The sequence below is a fragment of the Giraffa tippelskirchi genome, chromosome 10 (assembly GCF_054371585.1).
Source record: "Giraffa tippelskirchi isolate mGirTip1 chromosome 10, T2T-mGirTip1v1.2.pri, whole genome shotgun sequence".
Classification (NCBI taxonomy): Eukaryota; Metazoa; Chordata; class Mammalia; order Artiodactyla; family Giraffidae; genus Giraffa; species Giraffa tippelskirchi.
Genome location: NC_137284.1, coordinates 115,750,782 through 115,776,488, shown reverse-complemented (window position 1 = coordinate 115,776,488; position 25,707 = coordinate 115,750,782). Strand labels below are relative to the sequence as shown.

General features: G+C 41.3%; 2 long non-coding RNA genes across 2 annotated transcripts in view; one reads left to right on the top strand and one right to left on the bottom strand.

The window, feature by feature from the left end:
* LOC145523496 (uncharacterized) overlaps positions 1-25,707 on the top strand; it is a 127,806-nt gene that overhangs the window by 95,530 nt on the left and 6,569 nt on the right. The window lies entirely within an intron of this gene.
* LOC145523497 (uncharacterized) lies at positions 1,592-25,669 on the bottom strand. Its single transcript, XR_014066627.1, has 7 exons — positions 25,058-25,669; positions 21,678-21,845; positions 17,236-17,423; positions 13,504-13,563; positions 8,545-8,912; positions 6,475-6,598; positions 1,592-2,336 (listed from the first exon to the last, which is right to left on the bottom strand). It is a non-coding gene; the product is annotated as an uncharacterized LOC145523497 (long non-coding RNA).

The window sequence follows — 25,707 nt, the reverse complement described above, 5'->3', positions numbered from 1 at the left end:
ACTTTCTTGAAAGTGTCAACAGACTAAATTTAGAATTAAAACATGCCAGAGTATGAAGGACTCTGAAGATTCTCAAGAGTCAAAAGCTTTTGAAGATGACATCAAGTATGTTTTGATCTTTGTCACAATCATAAGGGACTGTATTTTACTTAGAGTCTTAATTAATGAAGACAGATTTATTTATTCCTTCTAGGATTCCTGATCACTTGCTTTCTAGCTGAAAGCCTGGATTTTGCATTTTTTGGGGAAGGAGTTGCATCTTTTATAGACTCATCACAGAAATAAAAGAGGAAGAAATTTGTGAAATTATGTGAATGGACTCTCATCACTATAACTTTTATTTCAACAGCTTCTATGTTCTAATTTCTTACTACTTGGATGCATTTTATTTATCTTCCATTGTAAATATAATGCATAAGAATGCATTTTTATGTCTGATGTTTCTAACTACAAATTTAATCTACATCAGGATTTAATCTTTATTTTATATTTTAAACAGATTATAATAGGGTTTTAAACAGAGAGACAAGTAGTTTCTTGGTAAAAGTGGATTTGATACTTTATTCTGACTTTTCTCCCATTTGTGGATTAAATAAGCTCATATTGCTATATAAGTGTCACTGAAAAGAAGTTGCATCTATTGAGCACCTATTGTGTACCTAGTACTACACTGGACGCTTTTCATATTTTCACATTTATCTCCTTGACAACCCTGTGAAGTGTTGTTGTTGTTGTTTAGTCACTAAGTCATGCTCAACTCCTCGTGACGCCATGGACTGTAGCCTGCCAGGCTCCTCTATCCATGGGATTTTCCAGACAAGAATACTAGAATGGGTGGCCATTTTCTTCTCCAGGGGATCTTCCTGACCCAAGGATTGAACCCAAGGCTCCTGCATTGGCAGAGGGATTCTTTACCACTGAGCCACATGGGAAGTTTCTATGAAGTATAACATACCTCAATTTTAAATGAGTGAACCCAGAGTCAGAGAGGTTAAGTAACTGCTCGAGATTCTATAGCTATTTAATAACTGATCTTGTTTCATTATTATCATTAATGATGATAATTTCTATAGCCACCATTTATTGAGTACTTTCTAGATGTCAAGGACATTAAATTTTTGGCATACAAACATATTTCCCTCAGACATCAAAGAAATTAATGTACATATTTTACTGGTGAAGATACGGAAGGTCAGGGAGGTTAAGTAAACCGTAAGTTTACTTATCTTATGTTTCCAAGATAACATAGCTAGTTAGCTACAGGGTTTGAGTTTTCAGCATTGCATTTAACTCTGGCTTGTGTACTTCACAAACATTCTTATGTATTAATGAACAGCCATATTATTAGAATAAGTGACCATTTCCCACAGCCATCTTTAAGAACATTTTTCATTCATATGCTAAACTATATCATGTCTATCATCTTTTATAGTCTCATTGCTCTGTAGTTGCTTCTGTTGTAACCTATATGATTAGTGATCTGGCAGCAGTTGGTCATTTGCATGGTGATCGAACGTGAATATATGTTAGTACGAGTTAAGGGTTTGCTTTATTCATCTGCTTTCCTTCCAGTCTAAACACGGAGCTGAAATTGAGACACTGACATGATAGTTTATTGAAGCCTGACGTTTCTGGGCAAGATTTGTTTGTCCAACTCTCGAAAGCCTGACTGAGTTTAAACTCTTTCACAGGCATCAGTCAAAACATACAAGAATCATGGGAAAGAATGGTGCTTTTCCTGCACAGCTGTTCTGCAGAAAGGGGATTGCATGGGAAGACTTCTCATCTTGGCAGAATGTTGTTAGGAGCAAGGGCTTTTCCTTAAGAGAGAAGCCGCCTCCTCTCTCACAAGCGTAAAGGATGCAGGAATGTCACATTGCTTGCATTCTTTTGATTGTTTTCCTGACTTCCATTTTGTTCTGGCACTTGTCAAAACTGTCAGCACCTTCATTTTTTGTTCATCCTGTTTCCCAGCCAAGGATAACTTGTAATAGGTTCAAATTTCCAAGTGCCTGCATTTGGCTGTGAAATAGCACTGTGCAATTCTGCAGCTCCAGAGGCTCCCACCACCCATCACTGTAGGATTCTAATGGAAATCTTCTCTGAGTCCTTCTCTCAAAGTTTCCTGGCTCCTCATGGTGTCTGGGTGGATGGCCAGAGATGACAGCTCCACCCAGGCTGTTCTCTGAATTGGAGAATTGATTGATCTTTTACCATCAACTGCCAGCTATGTAGCATTTCCAAGCCCTTCCCTATTGATCTTGCAGGGATTAATTTCTTGTTTTTATTATTGAGATGTTTCTGAGATGAGGAGTAATATCAGATTGTCTAAGTCCCTGGAAGAGGAAGACAAACATTCAGAGAGCTTTCGTATATATTAGAGAAAAAAGCCCAGAGCCCTGGACAAAGTTGATAATTATCAAGCTCATGAAACAAGGTTTCTTCTTCATAGATCTCTACTGAAAAATACTTGTAGGATTTTTATTTTCATTTGAATATGCAGCCCACTGGTGACTTGGTAAAGAAAATCTCTTAGTTGCTGAAGTATTAAATAATGTATTCATAGCATTTCAAATAATGGACTAAATTTTTTAAAAATAATTTATCTGATACCCACTCATCCCATTCATTCAGCAGAGATTTCTTAAGCACCTGCTGGGAAATGGGTAGAGTGTCGTGGTTTAAAAAACACAAACACTGGAATCAGACTGTTGTTTTCTAGTCCCTAAGTCATGTCTGACTCTTTTGTGACCCCATGGACTGTAGTCCACCAGGCTCCTCTGTCCATGAGATTTCCCAGGCAAGAATACTGGAGTGGGTTGCCATTTCCTTCTCCAGGGGATCTTTCCAACCCAAGGATCGAACCTGCATCTCCTGCATTGGCAGGCTGAGTGGTGGTTCATTGGTAAAGAATCCGCTTGCCAACAGAGGAGATGCAGGTTCAATCCCTGGGTTGGGAAGATCATCTGGAGGAGGAAATGGCAACCTACTCCAGTATTCTTGCCTGGGAAATCCCAGATAAGAGAAACCTTGAGGGCTACAGTCATGGGGTCACAAAAGAATCAGACAGTTTCAAATCCTGGTTTCTCCATTTAGAACTCTTTGACTGTGGGCAAGCTACTTAACCTCTCCTGCCTTAGTTTACCCATTTAAAAAATGGAAATGGTATGTGCCTCATAGAATTGTTTTGAGGATTAGCTACAATGCACAAGAAACTTTTGCATGTAGAAATTCCTTAGCAGCTGTTATCATTATTGCTTAAGGTGTCATTTATCTCCCTATTATAGTCACAACTATCGAAGGAAAGTCCTCCCCTGGAAATTGTTGATAATGTACTCAAATAGTCAAAGACATGAGGAAACATAAAATACAGAGTTAAGTAACAGTATAAAATCTGTTGATTAAGTACCAGTGACTTTAAGGTTCGGGTAATACAGGTTAGAAGTTTCATAGGAAGATGTGATTCAGTGCCTGTGTAGTCAGGGAAGGCTTCAGGGAAGATGAGGAAGACTCTCACCATCTAGTCTCAACTAACTTTGCCCATTTGCCCATCATATCCTTATTGTCTCTTTCCACCATCCACCCCCAACCATTGACCCCATCTAATTGAGCTTCTCAGTGATCCCTAGGCACTTCTGCAATTCCATGCTTTTGCACACACATGCATTTCTCCCTTCCCTCTATTTTACTTTTGCCCAGTTATCATGAAGTTTTTTTGAACAGTGGGTCATTTCCTTTTAAACTAAGCCAGAATTTATGACCCTTGCCTCCCCTGCTAGCCTGCCCTGGCTCACCTCAATCCTTGACTTTCCCTGACTTAGTCTCTTACCCTAAAACTGCCCACTCTCTTTTTTCTTGACTCCTAAATGTGAAAAAAGGGGCTAGTGGTACCCAGAATCTAAGAGCCTGAATTGTGAAGTTCTCAGTCTATTACAAGTGGATTTGAAATCTATCATGTATATTTTTATATTTTATATATGTATGCATCCAGCCAATTAAGCTGGAAATAAATAATCAGAATGAATACTAATAAGTGCTGTGCACGTATCAAAGTACAAATGGCATAATTTCTGGAGAATAGGGTAAATGCCATCTACTTTTAGGGCAAATGCATATTATCTATCAGACTGAAAACTCTTATTTTCAAAAGGTAGAATTTAAAAATAAGCTTTTTAGGGTCTTCTTGTTCTGTTTTGTTTTGTTTTTTTTTTTTTGATTTTTGATTTTGTATTGGGGTATAGCTGACTAACAATGTTGTTGACAGTTTCAAGTCAACAGCAAAGGGATTCAGTCATACATATATACGTGTATCCATTCTCCCCCAAACTCCCCTCCCATCCAGTCTGCCACATAACATTGAGCAGAGTTCCGTGAGCTATACAGTAGGTCCTTGTTGGTTATCCATGTTAAATATAGCAGTGTGTTCATGTCCATCCCCAAATCCCCAGCTATCCCTTCCCTCCATCCTCCCACACCTACCACCCCTCTGCAACCACAAGTTTGCTCCCTAAGTCTGTGAGTCTCTTTCTGTTTTGTAAGTTCATTTGTATCATTTCTTTTTAGATTCTATATAAGAGATATAATATAATATTTCTTCTTCTCTGACTTTAGCCAAAGAATTGAACTTCTGAATGTCAGAGCTGACAGTGTTTTTTGATGAAAATGTTTCTGGGCATAGGTATTACTTCTGATTGCACAAGCCTGAGTATGAGGTACTTTTCTAAACTGCCTCATAGATAGAGGCTTGGGGAGCCCTAATGTGTCCGTAGAATACCGATGATGCAGGCAGCTGCTGTGCGGGTCACACAGTAAAACCAGGAGACAAGATGAGACAGCAGTTCTCTGACTATAGCCGGCAACCCCTTCCCACTCTGAAATAAGATCACAAGGTGTTGAGTCATGTCACTGATATTTCCTTCAGCCTTTCTCCCATTGCAAGGCTTTGCTTAAACTGAATTTCTGAGGTCAGACGCTGAGATTTTCTAGAAAAGTGCTCACAATTTGTTATGCCTGAATAGTCCCATTTAACATCCCACAGCATGTCATACAGTGTGGGATCCAGGGAGTCCACAATTAACTGTGTGACTTTGTCACAGTCACAAAAAGTCACAGTCATTTGATTGAATAATAACCCTGACTCCTTCCAACTCTGTGCTGCCTGGATCTCATCCTTACACGTTATCTCTCTGTTCCCCAAGACTCTTCCCTCATTGGCCTCTAGTGGGAAATTCTGCATATTGTGCTTAACAGGCTGTTAAATTATCTTAATTAAATTATCAAGGGATAAAAATTGAAGATTACTTGGAGCTGCCACCCCAGCCCTTCCCCAGCTCATCCCCAGCCAGTTCAAGAAGTCTTTTGCCAAGAAGATGCTGATGTGCAATACTTAAGTAAGCACTCTATGGGTTAACAACGAACCACTGGATTCCGTGCTCTTTAGACATGGGGTGAAATTGAACTGTGTAGTCTCTTTTTGACAGACTTTCCATAAGCCAGAATGTGATGCCTCTGTTAAATTCAACACTGTTTCATGAAAAAAGACTAACAAAGACTTAAGGGGAGAAAAGTAGGAGTAAAAAATTCAAACTTTATTCTGTTTCTCCACTCAGGCCAAGACAGCTTTGTTCAGAGGAGATGATGTTGGGCTTCACAACCTGCCCCTTCTGTGATGTTTCTGAGTTTGAAGAACTATGTCTTGGAAGCCCTAGACTTGGATCATAATTTTATAAGAAAAGCAAATCTTTCTAAAGTAATTAGTTCTGAATTTTTATCTGGATTAGTCTAATACTTAGGGAAATAGCTGGAACAGGATAAATTTATGAAGACAAGACTGGCACTACACATTTTCTAAGGCGAGAACAACCCACAAACGTGGGAAATGTATGGCCAATCTGACTTGATATTTAGATAGAATTGGCAATTAGCTACCAGATGGGGAGAGACTATCTCTTAAAGAGCCCCTCTCCCAAATCTTCCAGCCCAAGAGTTCCATGTCTGAAAGCCCACTTAAGTGTTCTGAGAAGATGTTTAGCCTAATGGTTCAGCTTTAAAGCCAGACTGCCTGGTGCTAGGCCATGACCTTGGGATAACTACTTAACATCTCTGCCTCAGTTTCCTCACCTGTGAAATGGTATAAACTAGTACTTATTTTATAGTACTGTTATGCATGTTCAATGAGTTAATATATTTATAGAGGCTTAGATCAGCAGTTGGCATGCAAGGAGTGCCCAAGTATCAATATTATAGGAACATTGTTTAATATCCAAATAAAGCAAGGAAATGTAAGAACACAAAGTCATTGTTGGTCATTTAGATCTCAGCATGGATTAATTCCCTTGTCTGTTCTGAGGTACTCTGAGGATCCTTGGGACCTCGGGAAGCTAGAAATGAGAAGTCAGAAGAACTGCTCTACATAAGCGAAGTGGTGAAGCAAATGCTTACCTGACTCAAGGCTTTGCTTTTGAGCCAGCTTACCTATTATTCTGTCCATTTGAGCTTCCTTTCACACTGTGATTGTAGATTGTGAATTCATTGGCTCCTCATTATTCAACCAACCCTGGCTTTTCTGATGATGGTTCTTAGAGACTCTCTTCCTTGTCTAGGTGGGAATTAAAAGATACTTTTAGCATCTCTTCTTATATCCTTTGTCTTAACATTCAGGCAGACAATCAGTGGACACTGTTGGTTTATTAATCTTGCTCCTGTTCTATTAGGGGTAAATGCTGGCTTCTCTTAATATGTGACTTACTGATAAAACATCTTTGGCTCTATTTTCCTCTTCAAAGAAGATCCCCTATAGAAATGGTTCTCAGACTTCAGCATGCATCAGGAGATAACAAGACTCACCAGGAGGCTTGTTAAAATGCATGTTGTTTGGCCCCATACCAGTTTCTGATAAAGTAACTAACAGATGGAAGCTGAGAATTTGCACTTCTAACAACTTTCAAAGTGATGCTGATGCTGCTGGTTCAGGGACCACACTTTGAGAACCACTGTCCTAGAGTAGAATTCCCACCATTAATTGCATATTGGAATGTCCTGGAGAACTTTAAAAACCCTTGATGCCTGGGTCCCACTCCAGAGATTCTGACTTAACTTTGGGTATGGCCTAGGCACTGGAATTTGTAAGAACAACACAGTACTTCTAGCCATAGAGGATTATGACTGAAACTGTTGTGATTTAGAGGGAAAAAGTAATTTGCTTGTGTGTACCCAAGATTTCGGGACTTCCCTGGTGGCCCAGTAGTAAAGAATCTCCTGCCAATGCAGGAGATGCAGGTTCAATCCCTGGGTCAGGAAGAGTCCCCTGGAGAAGAAAATGGCAATCCACTCCAGTAGTCTTGCCTGGGAAATCCCATGGATAGAGGAGACTCGAGGGCTACAGTCCATGGGGTTGCAAAAGAGTTGGACACAACCTAGGGACTAAACAGCAACAACCCACACTTTCACTTCAAGGGCAGATTGTCATAGGATAGAAATACAATCTTTTATTGTATTTTGTATTTTATATTGTATTTTATTGTATTTCTCCCCAAACAAAGAGAACCCCCCCAAAAGCTGCTTTCTGATGAGGATGACTGCATTGACCAAATAAGCAAAAGCATTTTCCTGCGATCCACAGGAAAAGAAATCAGTACTATAGTAAGGAGAATGCTTGTGTACAGCCAGTCCTGGGGACAGGGTAATGAATAATACTGCTATTGGCGTTATAACCCCCATGGCCTTTTCTCAGCCATTCATTGTGGGGGGTGCTCCCCCACTGTGTTGCTACAGAGTCAGAGGGGCTCATGCCCACTTGCTAGCCATGGTAACCATCAAGAAAGAATTGGGGTTTTTGTCCACCCAGAGCAAGTGGCTCTGGATCTGCTAGATAGAAGTTGGGCTATAATAGCTGTTAATATACTATGGAAAAGGCTAATAATGTGCCTCTTGTCAGACTCCAGGATAGAGGCCATGTGAAACAAGAAGTTTAACTAGCTGTGGCCTTTACTTTATTTGATAAAGTGTAGTTTACTTTCTACTTGAGCTTTTTATTGACCATAATAATTCTAATTGAAATAAACATTTTGATTACAGCTCTGTTCCGCAACTGCTTAATAGGGAACTAAAATAACTTTCAATAATCATTTTGTCCAAATGGGATTCATTTAGCCTGACAGTTATTCCAGGCATTTATTGGCATGCGGCAGGCTGGGAGTGTTTCCGAGCGTAATTACGGGAACATTTTACACTGGGGTTAACCCTACCAAAGTGACAGACTGAAAAGTGGTGTAAAGGAGCAAATAAAACCCATAATCTGCCATAGAAACTCATAAATGAATCCCTTTCTCTGCTGTTTCTGATGCCCAGTGCTCTAGTTAAAATTAAAAGGAGTTTTCTTTTGAAACTGACAGTCTGGCTGCAGGAGCACACTTTAATGAGGGTTCACTGCAAACCCAGTGCTTCTGGGCTCTGAGGAACTTCATAGCCACGAGGAATTCTTTGGGCTCAGGTGGGCAATCAGGGCTATAAGGTGGCTGAGGTTGAGGGACGGAGGGAATATACCTTCGGTTCAGCAAAGTCTCCAGGCCCCATCCTTCAGCCAAAGAGAGAACAGGGTTCCTTGTCATCTCTCCTCCTTAGTTAGGGAATCAAGGAGACGAAGAGACCACCAGACTTCTGGGGACATTGATCCTTTTCCTTCATGGCCTTGCATAGCAGAGTCATCTGCTGCATGTTCCTTTTCTTTCCTGGAAACCAGCCTCCAGCCTGAACCACATGAGAACTTTGATGTGTGAAATGGGAAACCAGCATCCTCACTGACAGGATAACAGAAGAGGCCATCATGGCTTTGGGGGTGGGCCATCGGAGCATCCATGCCACAGCTGAGATGAATCTGAGTATTCACCGTTGTCAGCAGGGATGTGTTCGGTCTGCGGGGCAGTGAAGATAGAGCACAGCTGTGACCTGGAGCCTTCTGAAGGGCTCAAGGTTCTTCTGAATGAAAGGAGGTTAGGTGAATTTTTTTTTAAGGAATGCAAGGGCAACTTTAGGGCTTCCCTTCAGGTGATTCAGATGGTAAAGAATCTGCCTGCAATATGGGAGATCTGGGTTCAATCCCTGGGTCAGGAAGATCCCCTGGAGAAGGTAATGGCTTCCCACTCCAGTATTCTTGCCTGGAGAATTCCATGGACAGAGGAGCCTGGCAGGTACAGGCCATGGGGTGGCAAAGAGTTGGACACGATTGAGCAACTAACACACACACACACACACACAAGGGCAACTTTTAAGTCCAAAACAATTTATGCAAGTTCAGTATTATCATGATGGGTGTTACTTCTTTATATCAAATGCTATCTTTAAAGTTCTTTGAAAACAGGAAATTTACATTGCTGAAAATACATGTTTTTGAATGATTCAGTGATTCAACAGGGGTTTGATAAGGCAACAAACTTGCTGCAGTTGCTCTGTGTTGGTTCATTGAAATCAGCTACTACTTAAAAAAAAAAACAACTCCTCTGCTGCTCCAGCTAAAAAGAGAAAGACCTTTGGCCAGCGTTTAGGCAACAGTTTCCATTTTCAAACTGTCCCCAGGATCACACACTCCGGGGTGATGCTTCTGTCCTGGGTGCTTCAGGCTCACCTGGGAGGCTTTAATTTAGTAAAAATCCACACCTGAAGGAAACCATGCCTGAAGCCACTCTGCCTTTCTGGACTTAGCAGTTACCCAGGCCAACCCAGCTTTTTTGTTCTTTGAATGAATTTGATTGGGTTTTCAGTTACTTATAACTGAAAATAACTCAGCTAATAAATAGAAATTTGGTGTTATTACACTAAAGTCAAGTAATGTAATAAGTTAAATTTATACACTTGGATAGAAAAGGACACTGAGTCTCCTCAAAGGCAGAGCCTGATATATTAGAACTCTAGATTAAATAGATTTTCTTATTTGCTCTAACCTCTATGTAAGTAAAAATAGGATCTATTAAATGTTGACAAAAGTGATTAAACCCTGTGCCTGCATAAAAGAAACATTTCCACAGAGCAGACATTAAATCTTTCATAGGAGTCACCTGCTAGAGTTTGCCTGTGTTGTGACATAAAAGGTCACCATCACAACCTGCTCCTAGAACTGGCTATGAACACTCTTGCTTTTGTGAACCTAAATGCAAATCATCTTTTGCTTACCTAAGAGCCTTTCCTTGTTGTATTAGAAGCTGTCAGGGAATATATACTTAAAAAAAAAACACCCTCAAACTTTGATCTTTTTGCAAGCCTTTGGAGGCCCTTCTCATAACCCCTGTGCAGCAATCCTCCCACCCTTGCCCCCACAGCAAAACATCAGGCCTTCATATTCTGGATGAGAAAATAAAAATGGCACATTCTCTCCAGGGAAATGCTACATAGGACGTGGATTGAAGACATTGTTTTCCACCTATAAAAATCAACACTGTGTTTTGTTTATGCTATTCTAATTACAGTTGTGTCTCTCTTGGATAATTTCCTTGTCTACCTCTTTTTGTGAACACAAATTTGACAGAACTGGAGCAGACAGAAAACAGAGGCGTTTATTACAATCAACATTTATTGGAACACATCTCTTTTACAGGAAGGATCATGTCCATATGTTTATAGTGGACCAAAGGTGTAGGGATATCTGCTTTGGGGAAGGAGAGTCCTATTCTAAACCAAGCAGATGAAAATTGCAAAATGAAATTAAATTTCTAGAATTTTGGGTTGAAGTGACTTTTATGATTAAAACAAATTTATAGTGTAACAACTCTATGCCATTTGTAGAAATCTGGATCATCTCTGAGTGTAACTTTGAACTTCCATAATTACAACTGTAGTGGATTAGGACTGCTTTAGTTTGTGTTCTTCTTTGTGCTTGTTCTGAAGTTCCAGATTCCCCCAATGACTCGATTCCCATCCTGAGCAGGCAGTGGATGAGGTGATACTGATAGGCAGTACCATAGTGCCATATTTTGTGTGGCTCTTGGTTCCATGTATACTTTTTGATTGCACTTTCTTTTGTTCCTGTAAGAGAATATAAATTGACCACTGATTTCTTTTTGGAATCGTTCTTACCACTGATCTCTTTCTCATGGTCCTATAATTTTAAGAAGGGAAAGATGAACGTCATTCCATTTTCAGTAGAAATGCAATTACAAAATAAATGAGTACGTTGTTTGAGAAGAACAAGTATTCACTGGTGTCTTAGGAACAGCCAAGAATGAGTGGGTTGAATTCAACTCCAAGTAATGCTCCTTCCTGAACAAGTTCTAGTCTTTGATTTCCCTGCTTACTGACCACAAGTTGCTCCCGTAGGGCTCAAGGTCATTCTCTGTGGTTTTCATTATCTGATTCCTTCCTGATTTCTACCCTTGTTTATCTCTGTTACAAGTTGAATTGTATCCCCTTCAAATTCATATGTTAAGTCATAACCCTCAGAACCTCATAATGTGACTTTTTTTGGAGATGTTTTTGCACATGTAATTAGTTCCAATGAGGTCATACTGGGGTAGGGTGGGCCTCTAATTCAGTGTGGCTAGTTTTCTTGTCCAAAGGGGAAATTTGGACACAGACATACCGGGAGAATGCCATATGAAAATGAAATTATGCTATCACCAGCCAAGGAACTCTCAGAAATTATGAGAGAGACCTGGAACAGATTCTTCCAGGGCCTTCAAGGGGAGCATGGCCCTGCCACCCCCCTTGATCTCTGCCTTCCAACTTCCAAAACTATGAGACAATGAATTTTTGTTGTTTAAGCCACTCAGTGCTTGATATTTTGTTATGGAACCCTAGCAAACTGATCTCTCATTTTCACCATTTCTCCAAACATTCATACACGCACACAGCACACTCACTCACTCACTTGCTCCAAATTTTATCTTTCCTTTGTTCCACCCTAGTAGGACCTTAATGAGCGCTTACTTAGTTGAATGACACATCTCCAGGGTGTGACTGGACCACCATAACTGAAGAATCTTATGTTACGTTCTGTTGAAACTATCTGAAGAATGTAAAGCAGGTCCACCTTCACTTACTGGAGGCAGCTACCCCCGCTGTAGACAGTCCTGCCTCAAGGGACTCCAGCACTTGTACAAGACAGACCTGGGAAAGGCTGATGTTGCTCTTCCCAGAACATGTTTGCATTTTAGCAGGTCCTTCTGTGTTTCAATGGCAACTCACTTCAGTATTCTTGCCTGGAGAATCCCGTGGACGGAGGAGCCTGGTAGTCCACAAGGTCGCAAAGAGTCGGACACGACCGAGCGACTTCACTTCACTTCTGTGTTTCAAGGGGCTTCCCAAGTGGCATTAGCAGTAAAGAATCTGCCTACAATGCAGGAGACACAGGAAACATGGTTTGATCCCTGGGTTGGGAAGATTCCCTGGAGAAGGAAATGGCAACCCAATCCAGTATTCTTGCTTGGAGATTTCCCTGGGCAGAGGAGCCTGGCAGGCTACCTTACTGTAAAGTTGCAAAGAGTTGGACACGACAGAAGCAACTTAGCCTGCAGAAATCAACATAACAGGGCCTGGGGAGGTACTTGGAGAGAGGAGGAAGAGGGGACTAAGAATCAAGGGGCTGAGGTTGGGAACAAAAGAAGTCTCCCTCTATCTTTCCAGCAAATTCCCTTGTGCAGCTGGTCCCTCGAGGCTGCCCCTGGCTGAAACCCCATGTGTCCACATCACAGGCCTCCAATCCCAGCCTGCTCATGAAATGTTCTATAGCAGGTACAGCTTTCCACAGCTCCCTTTCCTTTCACCCTAGAAGAGTTTCCTCAAAATCTCTGTCTTCACCAACTGGGAAAGAGTCTTAACTCATTTATATGGTCCTCAAATCTTTGTTCAAACCCAGGAGAACTCACAGGCCCCTCTGGAAACCATGCTATTGGGGGTGGAATGGAATCAGGAGGGGAAGTATTTTGCTTACAGCAGCACTTTCAGGGGCTGGTGCCCAGAAAGCGGTGACATTTGTCCCTGAGAGTAAATGCTAAATTACATCACAAACGGAGAATTTAAATGAAAGCTGGCATTTCTGACCTGCTTGCTGGCAGCCACGACTATGCTGAAAAGTGACATCATTTATGACACTCGCAGTTAGGAAGCCCAGGGTTTGAGGTCATAAAAGTTTCCAGGCCTGATTTAATATCGATTTTGCTGTCATCCTAACTTTACTTTAATATTTAAACAAATGTTTAATGTTTAAACAGTTTGGTTTTTCCCTTTTCATTTTTCTGTAGCTTTAACCCATTGTTATCTATGTTTTAAGGGTTTCCCCTTGGGCTAGCTTCCATATTATGCTGCCCTATCTTTAGCAGCATTCTGATTTATCATCCCAGCATGTATCATGGATCTGAACCATTTCTTTTCCTTTGAGATGGCAGGACTGTCCCATTACTGTATGTATATAATTCCCATTGTATGGACACCATGATGTTGTATTGTTATGGTTTTGGTATATTGTTAGACCCATGGGGACAGAGTCTTTCCTGTGAGGAGAGAATATTTTCTCACCTGAAGAGTTAAGATAGTTTGTTGCCCCCAGCCTCCAGCTTTGCAAAAGGCACACTAGACCTGGAAAAAGGAAAGCAGTAGGTAAGCTCAAAGGGTTCTGTAGTTTTGAATTAATGAAGCCCCTTGTTATTTCATAAATTTGTGGTGAGAAGGGACAGATTTCATTTGGTTTTAATTGTGCTAAAATCAATGATACGGAGCTTTCATCCAGACTTGGCTCTCATAATTATAATGGAAGCTGCTTATGTCTGGGACAAGACAGTGATAACACAGGGAATCACAATATGTGAATTTTAAGAGGAAAGTAAGATTCATGAAATATACTGTGGGGAACCACTTTCTAGTTTCCTTCTGTGCTAAATTCAGACCAACTAATAAATCACCTAGAGAAGCCCAGCTAGAATGAATAAAGCAGGTAAGTTATGATATGTGCAGGGCAAAGGGGGCAGCTTTTTGTTTTAATAGGGAGTCCTCTCCCTCTTGCATTCTTAACTTAGACATCCTGCCTATTTCTTCTGGGGTTTTCAGAATTTCCCCATTTCTCCTGCTGCAGAGATAAAAAGGGCAGTCAATTTATGAGCTGTGTACCATGGGTATTATAAATCTCTCATTTGTCGCTCTCATTTCTATCTGATGTATTTTTTCAAAACAATAACCTGAATTTTGATTTTTAAAATATTATCTGACTAGAGACTGAGGTTAAAATTCCAAGGACTGAATGGGCTTTTTGTTGTCTAAGATACTCCTAATTAGCCCGTCTCACCTGGTTTTCAGCTCACATGCATTATAAATATGTAAGGACATTCCATGTCTTTTGAATAACCCCTTTCTTCCTATGCCCATTACAATTATTCATCCTTCTGAGTGCTCTGTTTAGAACTACCAAGTATGAAATCCAGGGATGCTTCCTTTGTTAGAAAAAAATAGGGGAATTGTCTTTAGGAAGCCAGACTCAATTTCCAATTCAGTTTCTCTTATGCCACCCTCTGGAGATTCCCTGGGCCTTTTTGATGTTTGGGAGTAATTTCTGCCTCTTTGTTTTTAGCCTATTATGTCAATCTTCCAGAAAGATTGTTGATTTCATTAGGCAGTAACAAAGAGACGAACTTGACCTATTCATCACATGGACTAAAGCAGGTGTGTTTGTGAGTGAGAGAGAGAGAAAAAGAAGGAGGAGAAAGGAAGGGGACAAGGAAGGAGAGGGGGAGGAGAAGGAAAGGGATAGGAGTGGAGAGATGATTTAGACTACACCACACACAGTATCTTCCTCTGTGGCTTTTCAAAAGGCGGTTTCATAAAGAGGAGTCTGGGCTTCCCAGGGGGCGCTACTGGTAAAGAACTCACTGGCCAATGCAAGAGACACGGGTTCAATCCCTGAGTCGAGAAGATCCCTTGGAGGAGGGCATGGCAACCCACTCCAGTATTCTTGCCTGGAGAATTCCATGGACAGAGGAACCTGGTAGGCTATAGTCCATAGGGTTGCACAGAGTTGGACACGATTGAAGAGACTTAGCACAGCACACAGTCTGGAGAGGGGTTCTTTTTGAAAATGCAGATCCTTAAACCTTCTACTCAGATGTAATGAGTCAAAATTCCTGGGTGTGTGGCTTATACAGTTTTTATAGAAAGCGAAAGTGTTAGTCGCTCAGTTGTGTCTGACTCTTTGTGATCCCGTGGATTGTACCTCACCAGGCTCCTCTGTCCATGGAATTCTCCAGGCAAGAATACCAGAGTGGGTTGCTGTTTCCATCTCCGGGGTATCTTCCCAACCCAGGGATTGAACCCCGGTCTCCTGCCTTGCATGCAGATTCCTTACCATGTGAGCTACCAGGGAAGCTCTTAAAATCCATTATTACCGGTCATATTATATCTATCTAAAATAAGTTTTTTTAAAAAAGCAATGACTCCTGATGAGGCAATAGATACAAAAAAATGTGGAGGAAAGAGAAACAAAGCAACTTAATGACCAATATGATCATCAAACACAATCACAAAGATCAATGGGTAATGGACCAACACCAAGTGTTCTCTTAACTGGGATTTATGGTGCAACCTCAGCCACCAAACTGTGTTGTCTCTCGTTTTCACTGTAATCAGGGAACCCCCACAGTATTTGTGAATCAGGGGAATCTGATTCCCCTTTAACAGACCCTGGCCCTTCACATAGTTTTTTTTTTTTTTTAATTGAGCTTCCATCTTAAGAAATGTCACTGTTGCCTCTTCTGCCTGGAGAGTTGCTCTTAGTCCATCCCTATGTTGAAAGAACAGCAGCAGGCAATGCTACTGTGCAGGGAAAATGAAAAGGAGCAGCTGAAGGAAAGACTGGTTGGAAAGCAGGAAGGACAAGGTGGGAGAAGACACAAAGTTGAAAGCAGCCTCCTGCTTTGCAATGTATTAGCTACTAATTTGCATGTCTACCCTACCTTTGAGGATTTCCCTGCTGGGGAGAGGTGGCTTATGGATGACAAGTGATGGGTTATGGGTGGGGAGCATCACTGAAGAAATGAGGAAATGAAGAAATTCAGTATCTGGCCAGCTGATTGGGGAAATGTAACCTTATCCTTACTTTATTCCCCTCCTCAAAAATAAAAATAATAATGCTCGTGGCTGGTGCTGTCTGTCAGAAATGGACCTGGGGTTGAGCACTGATTGATGACACACTGGCGTTTACTGGTGGTAATAAGACTCCAGAAGATCACCAAGCAAGTGAAAATAAAGGTGTAATGATTGAATTATATATTCTCTTTCTGTGATTGAAAATAATATCAGACAACTGACTCCAGTGCCAGACAGATTACATAAGCACAAGTTAAGTGGTAGAATAAAAATGAATGATTTTCCTCCTTGACTTAAATACAGCACTAAGTAGTGTGCCCTTGAAATCAGCAGAAAGCAATTTCCTCCTCCCCGTAACAGCTAGGGGGCATTACGAATGCAAATTGAGTTAGCTTTGCATTTTTAATATTCCACATATCCATAATTCACTGGTGAGATTTTAGAGATGTTATTGCTACTACTTGGGCACATTTAAATTATTTTGCACCTCTGAACTTTTGCATTAACTTTAACATTGGTGTTTAAGATATATGTTCTAATCTATAGGGAGGTCTGTGCTTAACGAAACTCTAGTCACTGTGACCGGGGCTCATAACAGTACAGGACACATAGTCATATAGCTTGTCATGTTCTCTTTTGAAGGAGAGCTTGTTGAAATGACTCCTGCCCAATAGGAAAAGATAAAAACCTCAAGCATTATATTACAATGTGTGGCTGTCTCTTGAAAAAACATAGGTGCCCAGCATATTGCCCACAGCAGTAGCATAAGAAGCATCTTACAGACCCATGTGTGCAGTAAGCATTTCATCGGCTGGCAATCAATAGAAATCCAATTTCTTTTTGAAAACCTGCTTCCATATTGTGTAACAGGATTAAGCTTGTTTTATGAGGAATGCATGAGATTGGGGAACAGCAAGAAATGGGGAACCAACATGTCTCTTGCTGTGTTTTTTAATTTTTTTATTTTTAATTGTTTGATGATTGGTTTACAATATTGGTTTGATTTCTGTCATACATCATCATGATTTAACCATTACTGTGTTTTATTAAAGAAAATATCAGTCTCACATCCCAACCATTTGGGATTGTTCTTGACCTACGCGTAGCTAAGTGGAGGCTGAGTCTGAATCTTGCTAAGTTGTCATTTGAGAAATACGACTGATATATTCTTCCTACCTGATTCCATCAAGTGTGTTATTCCTTTATGAAGCTTCTGCTTTCAGATGTGGCCAAGGTCAGGGCACTGCAGAGGTGGCTTCGTATCCACAAAGGAAACTGACAAAGGGAGGATGATATTTCAGGCGAAGAAAATAAGTGATATTCTTCTCCTCTTTCTTCCCTCCTTCCTCTCTTCCTTTCTGAATCTGGGAAATGTATTAGGACACTTTAGGAAATAGGTTATGGTTCTAAAGAAAAATAAGAAGTTAATAAATGCCCTTGCAACCACGAAGGAATCCTATACAATTGGGAGTAAGGGAACCTAAGTCCTTCATTTTTCTCCAAGGTCATGCTTAAATTTTAGACCAAAGTATCAAGTTAAAGGCTAAATGTTGGCATGGGCATTCTGAACTATGGATTGTTATTAATAGAAAACATCACTTGCTGGTTTACTCAAGAAGGACCATGAGTGTCCAAATAAAGACTTGGATGAATACCCAAATCTGTTTAGAATGAATTATAAAAGGGAATGGCAGATTAAGCCCAATGCCCATCTCCCTACCTTCCCTCCTTCTATCACACACATGCTCTCTCTGGAAGCTCTATGAGATCCAGTTCATATTGAGAAGCCTGAGGACTTCCCTGGTGGTCCAGTGGTTGAGACTCTGTACTTCCACTGCATATTGCGAAGCCTTGTGGCTCAGCTGGTAAAGAATCTGCCTGCAATGTGGGAGATCTGGGTTCGATCCCTGGTTGGGAAAATACCCTGGAGAAGGGAAAGGCTACCCACTCCAGTATTCTGGCCTGGAGAATTCCATGGACTAGTCTAGGGACTCGCAAAGATTCGTACATGACTGAGAGACTTTCACTTTCACTTTCAAAGGAAAGATGTTTACCATGAATGCTATGACTCATTTAGAGACCTGGTCAGTTCTTCCTTCCTCCCATTCTTCTCTGTTTTGGGATGAGGGTGACCTCCTCTGGAATGGGGAAAGTGAAGCAATTTATCCTCCCCAACTATCTTATTGCTGAGATCTTTTTGGGCTGCTGAGGAGCCTGGTAGGCTGCAGTCCATGGGGTCGCTAAGACTGAGCGACTTTCCTTTCACTTTTACTTTCATGCATTGGAGAAGGAAATGGCAACCCACTCCAGTGTTCTTGCCTGGAGAATCCCAGGGACGGCGGAGCCTGGTGGGCTGCCGTCTGTGGGGTCGCACAGAGTCGGACACGACTGAAGCGACTTAGCAGCAGCAGCAGCCAAATTGCCCTGACCTCCAGGAATCCACAGGCCACCGCGAAACCTTTAGATTGTTTCAGCTCTACTCTCAGTTCCTTGCTGAGCAGCCTAAAGGAGAGCAAAATGAGCAAACAAAAAATTAAAACCAAACTGTATATATTGTGTGGAAAGTTTGGTTCCATGAGGGAAAGGGTACCCATGGTCTTCCCTTCCTTCCTCATTCCACCTCTATTTCCTCTTTCTCATTACTGTTTTTCGTGTTCTCTATTCCATTGTTTTTCTGCTCTACTGTTTTTCATTTTTTCACCAGAAGATCTCTGAAGTCTCCTTGGAAATCTCTCTTTCCAGGTAAATCTCTGATGTCAAATCCCTCGTTACAAACACCAAGCACCTTTAGTATTCTTTCATTCGAAACAGTGTACTGAGTGTCTACATCCCAGGCACTGTTCTAGGTACCTGTGCTCTGTCGTTCTGACTCTTTGTGACCCCCTGGACTGTAACCTGCCAGGCTCCTCTCTCCATGGAATTCTCCAGGCAAGAATACTGAAACAGGTAGCCATTTCCTTCTTCAGGGGATCTTCCCAACTCAGGGATCAAACCCATATCTCTTGCGTTGGCAGGTGGATTCTTTATTAATGTGCCACCTGGGAAGCCCCATTACTATATCCCCATACTGCTTGGGATACAGTAATAAACGGTACAAAAATTCCTGCCTGTGAAGCTTACATTCTGCCCTGGAGAGAGAGGTGATATCTTCAAGAAGGAAGTGTGTTATCTATCGTCTTCAGAGGTGATCAATGCTATGGAAAAAATAGAGCAGAATAACAGCATACAAAAAGGAGGACTGCAGATTCAACCTCTGTAGTGTGGTCAGAGTAGCCTGTCTGAGGATGGAAAGTCTGAGCAAAGACTTGAAAGGAGGGAAGCAGTTAGTCATGGGAGTCCTGAATAGAGCACTCTACCTGGAGAGAACAGCTAGTGTCAAGACCCCCAGATGGCTCTTGTGAGGCACAGCAAGGAAGCCAGTGTGGCCGAAGCTGACAGAACAAGGAAGGAAATTGTAGAGCCCTGGGGGCAGACTAGGTAGGCTGTTGAGACCATTTCAGAGATTTGGGCTTTTTAAATCTTGAACTCTCTCTGTTTTTTTCAAGGACAAATTGTACCAACAGTAGGTCCTTAGGGAACCTGCTTTATCTAATATATTCAAATGATTTACAATTAGCATATAAATTGTATATAAAAAGGCACTTCCAGAAGGCTCCAAAAGTTTGTTCTCTTTAGCAAATACAAACTACTTTTTTTGTAATATTCTTTTCACTCCTAGTTGTTTTGTAGCTTTGAACCTGCTTTAACCCCATAATGGATACACTCATCTCAATGCCTATCTCAATTCACAAATTCCATATTGGGTGTATTTTCTTATGCCTATAGTATTGTACAGAAGACAGGATTTTGTTCTTAGCATAAGGATAATAAGACACAGAAAGCTAAAGAGAATTGCCTGCACCAAATTGTTTGACATGCTCATGTTAGCATTTAAATGTTTATTTATAGTAAGAGGAGAATGGAAATACGTATTTTGTCTTAAAAATTAATTTATAAAAAGATATTATCTTATTTTTTAAAATTGATTGATGATGATTGGTAAGGAAATCACAACCTAATTGGAAGACACAAGACCTGGACTCTTGAAATTTAGACAATATATTGTTCATGTGTGCTTTACAATACAATTTCACACATATGATCTCATTAGATGCTTATAACTATAAATGAGGGAGCAAGTGTTGTTATCCCTATTCTTCAAAGAGAAGTTATAGGATTTCTCCAAGGTCACACAATAATGAACAGAAGCAGGAGTTCAGCCTATACCTTCTCACCTCAAAAGCAGTTCCTATGAGGAGCCACTGTTACCGCAGAAATATGAGCTAAAATTAAGGATTGGGAACCATGCTTGAAATTAGATTCAGATGCTAGTTTTTTGTAGGGCTTCCCAGTTGGCATTAGTGGTAAAGAACCTGCCTGCCAATGCAGGAGACATAAGAGATGTGAGTTCAATCCCTGGGTTGGGAAGATCACCTGGAGGAGGGCATGGTAACCCACTCCAGTATTCTTGCCGGGGGAATCCTATGGACAGAGGAGTCTGGCGGGCTGTAGTCCATATAGTTGCAAAGAGTTGGACATGACTGAAGTGACTTAGCATGCGTGCACGCTAGATTTTGTGGCATAGATTATAAATGTGCTATAGAAATACAGGAAGGAGAAAAATTCCCGGGGCCCAGATTAAGCTGCAAGTGGTTGAGAGCTGCACCTTGAAGCAAGTATGGCAGAGAGCTGGTGGAGCAAAGGGAAATCCAAACCACAGTCACTCTGTGGAAGGCTCAGGTCACTCACAGGATGAAGGTGGTTGGGCATTCAGGTCTTCCCTCCTAGGCATTGCCTAAGTGCCAGGAGTGGACAGGAGGAAGGGCACCTAGGCCACTTGCCTGCCTATGTGGAGGCAAAGATGAGTCCCAAATCATGACAGAGAAGACACTACCTTTTTTTTTCTTCCCCTGAACTTCAAACATCCTATTGAGCACAGTATTCCTTTCCCTGACTCCTAGGTGAAAACTGCTTGCTTACGCTAATTTGCAGCAGGTAGGTGCAGGGAGGAAAGTGAGGTTTCCCTGGTAGCTCAGATGGTAAAGAATCTGCTTGCAATGCAGGAAACCTGGATTCAATCCCTTGGGAAAATCCCCTGGAGAAGGGAATGGCAACCCACTCTAGGATTCTTTCCTAGAGAATTCCGTGGACAGATGAGCCTGACAGGCTACAGTCCAAAGAGTGGGACATGACTGAGTGACTGACATTTTCACTTTCACTTTGGGTGCAGGTAGCTACAGATGAAGGGATCAAAGAAAAGTGGGACCCAGAGATTTGTCTGTGATGGGGGAATAAGAGAGTTGTATTCTTCCAGAAAAATTGAAAGCCTGTGTTGTAAGATTGAAGCTTGTGTTAAATGGAGAGTAGAACCTGGCAAAGTAACAAGGGGACAGATTCTTGGCGAATCAAAAAACCTTAGGAGACCTTTCACCTGGGCCAGGGATCAGGCAGCTATTTTATATTTCAACTTCACACACGCTTACATAGAGTAATTCCTTTCTCAGAATACCCAAAATAGTGGTCTAAGTGGGGTTGACCACCCCAAAGACCATCCATGAACCTGGGGAATAGAGACTTACTTATTACTTAAAAAATTCCAGGAGGTTTGTGCATTATGAAGCATCCAAAGCCCTGGCACTAGCTCCTTCTTGTCTTCTGTTTAGCTGCTTGATCACCAAGTGCCTGGTGCCCTTCCTCCTGCTCCCCTGGTAACATCGCATAGTCTGTACCTCCTGCAGCCAGGATTCCTGGTTGTTAAGACAGAAGTACAGTATGGAGAACAAAATAATATTTTGAAAATTAAAAAAAAAATATTGTGACTATTAAAAGCACTCACTTTCTGAATAACGAGGAGGGACTATCTCTCTCCTCAAAAGCCTTTCCATGTGTGTTTCTGTTCACTTAATGATGACTCCCCTTTCTTCACCTCCATGATTTACCAAGCTGGATGCTCTGAATCTTTTCATCCTTTTCTATAACTTAAGCTTGGAACTTTCAACTCCCCTCACATCTTTAAATTAATCTGTATCTTAACTCAAAGACCCAGACACTGAAAATGTAGTTTTACAAGTAAAATTACCAGGGCAACCTCTCACCCTCTCAATATATACCAATGCTCTGTTGTCCAGCTCTGGCTCTTAATCTTCGTGACTTGGTTGGGAGCTGTTGTGAGCACCCTAAAGCCTCCTCCATATTTTACCAGGGTGCTAGGTACAATATAGCAGATAAGAATAGAGCCTCTGCAAAGCCAGAGAGACAGAAAGCAGATTAATGGTTTCTGAGTGGTTGGAGGGAGGGGTGGGGGGAGGAGAGTGGAGGTGGCTGCTCAAGCATAGAGGATTTGTTTTGGGGGGGGGTTGATGAAAATGTTCTCTAGATAGTGATATTGGTTGCACAACATTATGAATACACTAAATGGATCACAACAAACTATGGAAAATTCTTAAAGAGATGGGAATACCAGACCACCTTACATGCCTCCTAAGAAATCTGTATACAGGTCAAGAAGCAACAGTTAGAACTGGACATGGAACAACAGACTGATTCCAAGTTGGGGAAGGAGTACATCAAGGCTGTATATTGTCACCCTGCTTATTTAACTTATATGCAGAGTACATCATGTGAAATGCTTTGCTGGATGAAGCACATACTGAAATCAAGATTGCTGGGAGAAATATCAATAACCTCAGATATGCAGATGACACCACCTTAATGGCAGAAAGCAAAGAGGAACTAAAGAGCCTCTTGTTGTAGCCAATGTCAGGGCATGAAGATTGTTCTCTGGATTGAAGACTATATTTCAACCCATACTGGCCCTCAGGTTGGCCTCTTTGAGCAGTGAACAACTCCTTCAACTGTTCCTGGCAGCCGTGTATATAGGTACATGTTGTTAAGGTAAAACTTGACCAACAGCCCCATATTCTGTCTTTTTAATGATTAACTGAGTTATTGATTAAAAGAATCAATAAATCAAAGCAGTGTTTGGGATACAAATAGCACCTCCAGAAGCAAATGTGTTTAATCTACAAACTACTCAGAGAGATCATTTAAAAGTGATTACATTTTTTAGGTGTTGCTATTATTCACTACATTAAAAGTTATTGTTCAAATGAATTGCTCAGCTAGGAAAAAACAAGTTTTACCTTCTGTTCTAATTGGTGAGTGATATGTGAAACCTGTGCCATGGTCTCCATTAAGGCAACAGATGTATTTGGCTGAGGAGAGATTTGTTGAGTAGCTTCAACTTTTAAATGCAGAGTATAAATGGATAGTGACATCATTATATCTTGACAAATAGAAATTATATCATGTCCCTTTTCCCCTTTCATTACCAAGGATGATTTATTTCAGTGGCTTTCAATTCATAAACCTATGGATTGTCTGTAAAATTGAAAACCTTTTAAAATTTGTAACATGCACTATAAATGGTTAATAACATTCATGAGCCACCCTCTATAATGTTGTTGGAGCTGTTTTCTCAGTAAATCGGTATCATAAACAGGTGCTGGAAATTTACAGCAAGCAAATTTGTGAGCCTCATATGCCTGGTCTTATTTCCCAACCAACCATAATATTAAGTTATTACAAATGACATGACATGTGACCCTGTTACATTTCATCTTCATCAAATGCCGAATGATGCAGGAAGGTCTCAGCTTGAAAAGTTAAAGTCAATAGAATTGTTTGTATCATGAAAAATAAGTGGAGGTTCTCCCATAACCTTTATTCTCCCAGTAAATCCTGTGTTTGTTGCTCTACTTGATAATTTTTAGTTTACACTCCCTGTAACACTTGGGGATTCCCATGAAATTTTCTGTTATTACCCAAGATTACATATGCCCCTTCAATTCACTGAGGCCTGTGAATTTGAGAGCCGGGAGGGAGGAGTGTGCAGGTGCTTGGATAATCGATACCTCGTTCTAGATTACAATTACAATTACATCTTGGACACTCAAGGGAAGAGATGTGAATGAATTGTAAAATAAAAAAGATCAATTTGTTTATCTGAGACCCAAATCAGGAAATTATGAAGAGATGTGTATGGGTGTGTGTGTGTAAAATGGGTGGAGAGTGTGGGCATGGAGGGTGAGGGGGGAGGGAGAAATATGAAGAATAAATTAGAGGCAGTATAAGTATAGACTGGAGGATGACATTCTCACCATGAAGTCTTTTTTTTTGGCTGCATGATTTTTTTTTATTGGAGTATAATTGCTTTACAATGTTGTGTTTCTGCTATACCACAAAGAGAATCAGCTATATGTATACATATGTCTCCTCCCTCTTGAGCCTCCCTTCCACCACCTCCCCCCTCCACCACTCCACCACATCCCCCACTTCTAGGTGGTCACAGAGCACCGAGCTGGGTTCCCCGTGCTATACAGTAGCTTCCCACTAGCTATCTGTTTTACACATTCCCCAGTGACTCAGCAATAAAGAATCTGCCTGCCAATGCAAGAGATGCGTTTTCAATCCCTGGGTTGGGAAATCCCCCGGAAAAAGAAATGGTGACCCACTCCAGTATACTTGCCTGGGAAATCCCATGGACAGAGGAGGCTTGTGGGCTACAGTCCATGGGGTTGCAAACACGACTTAGCAATTAAATAGCAAGTGTATATATTTATCAATCCTATTCTCTCAATTCATCCAGCCCTCTCCTTCCCACCTCCCCACCTCATGTACATAACTCTGTTCTCTAAGTCTGTGTCTCTATTCCTGCCTTGCAAATAGGGTCATCTGTACCATTTTTCTAGATTCCATGTATATGTCTTTTGTGTTGTTTTTTTTTTTCAATCCCTAAGTCACATCCACCTCTTTGCGACCCTATGAACTGCAGCATGCCAGGCTTCCCTGTCCTTCACTGTCTCCCTGAGTTTGCTCAAACTCATGTCCATTGAGTCACTGATGTCATCCAACCATCTCATCCTCTGTCACTCCCTTCTCCTCCTAACCTCAGTCTTACCCAGCATCCAGCATCAGGGTCTTTTCCAATGAGTCAGCTCTTTGCATCAGGTGGCCAAAGTATTGGAGCTTCAGCTTCAGCATCAGTCCTTCTGATGGATATTCAGAGTTGATTTCCTTTAGGATGGACTAGTTGGATCTCCTTGCAGTCCAAGGAGTTGGATACCCTTGCAGACTCTCAAGAGTCTTCTCCAGCACCACACTTGGAAAGCATCAATTCTTTGGCATTCAGCCTTTTTTATGGTCCAACTCTCACATTTTGTGTTGAGGATGGAGGAAATTAGAAGATGACTAGCAACTTTGGGAATCAGATAAGGAAGGAGATACACTGGGAACAGTGAAGAGAGTGAGTAGTAAGGAGCATACTTGGTTTATCCTATTGGCTATACAGGGAAAAGGTCTTCATGAGGCTCAGGTCCTCAAAGAAAGGTGAGCCTGGGAAGCTGTGAGCTCCCTGGAGCAGCAATAGAAGGCTGTACAGAGCTTTGGCTCAGTTAAATGCAATTTAGGGTTGTGTTGGAGGCTGAGGCCAAAGGAGTCTGTGGCAGGACAGCATTGGTGCTGCCACGTCCACACTGTCAGTTGTTTCTAAATGGCTTGTTGGAAAGCCCTCAACAAGAGGGACAAATCTCCTCATGCAGTGAATAGTCC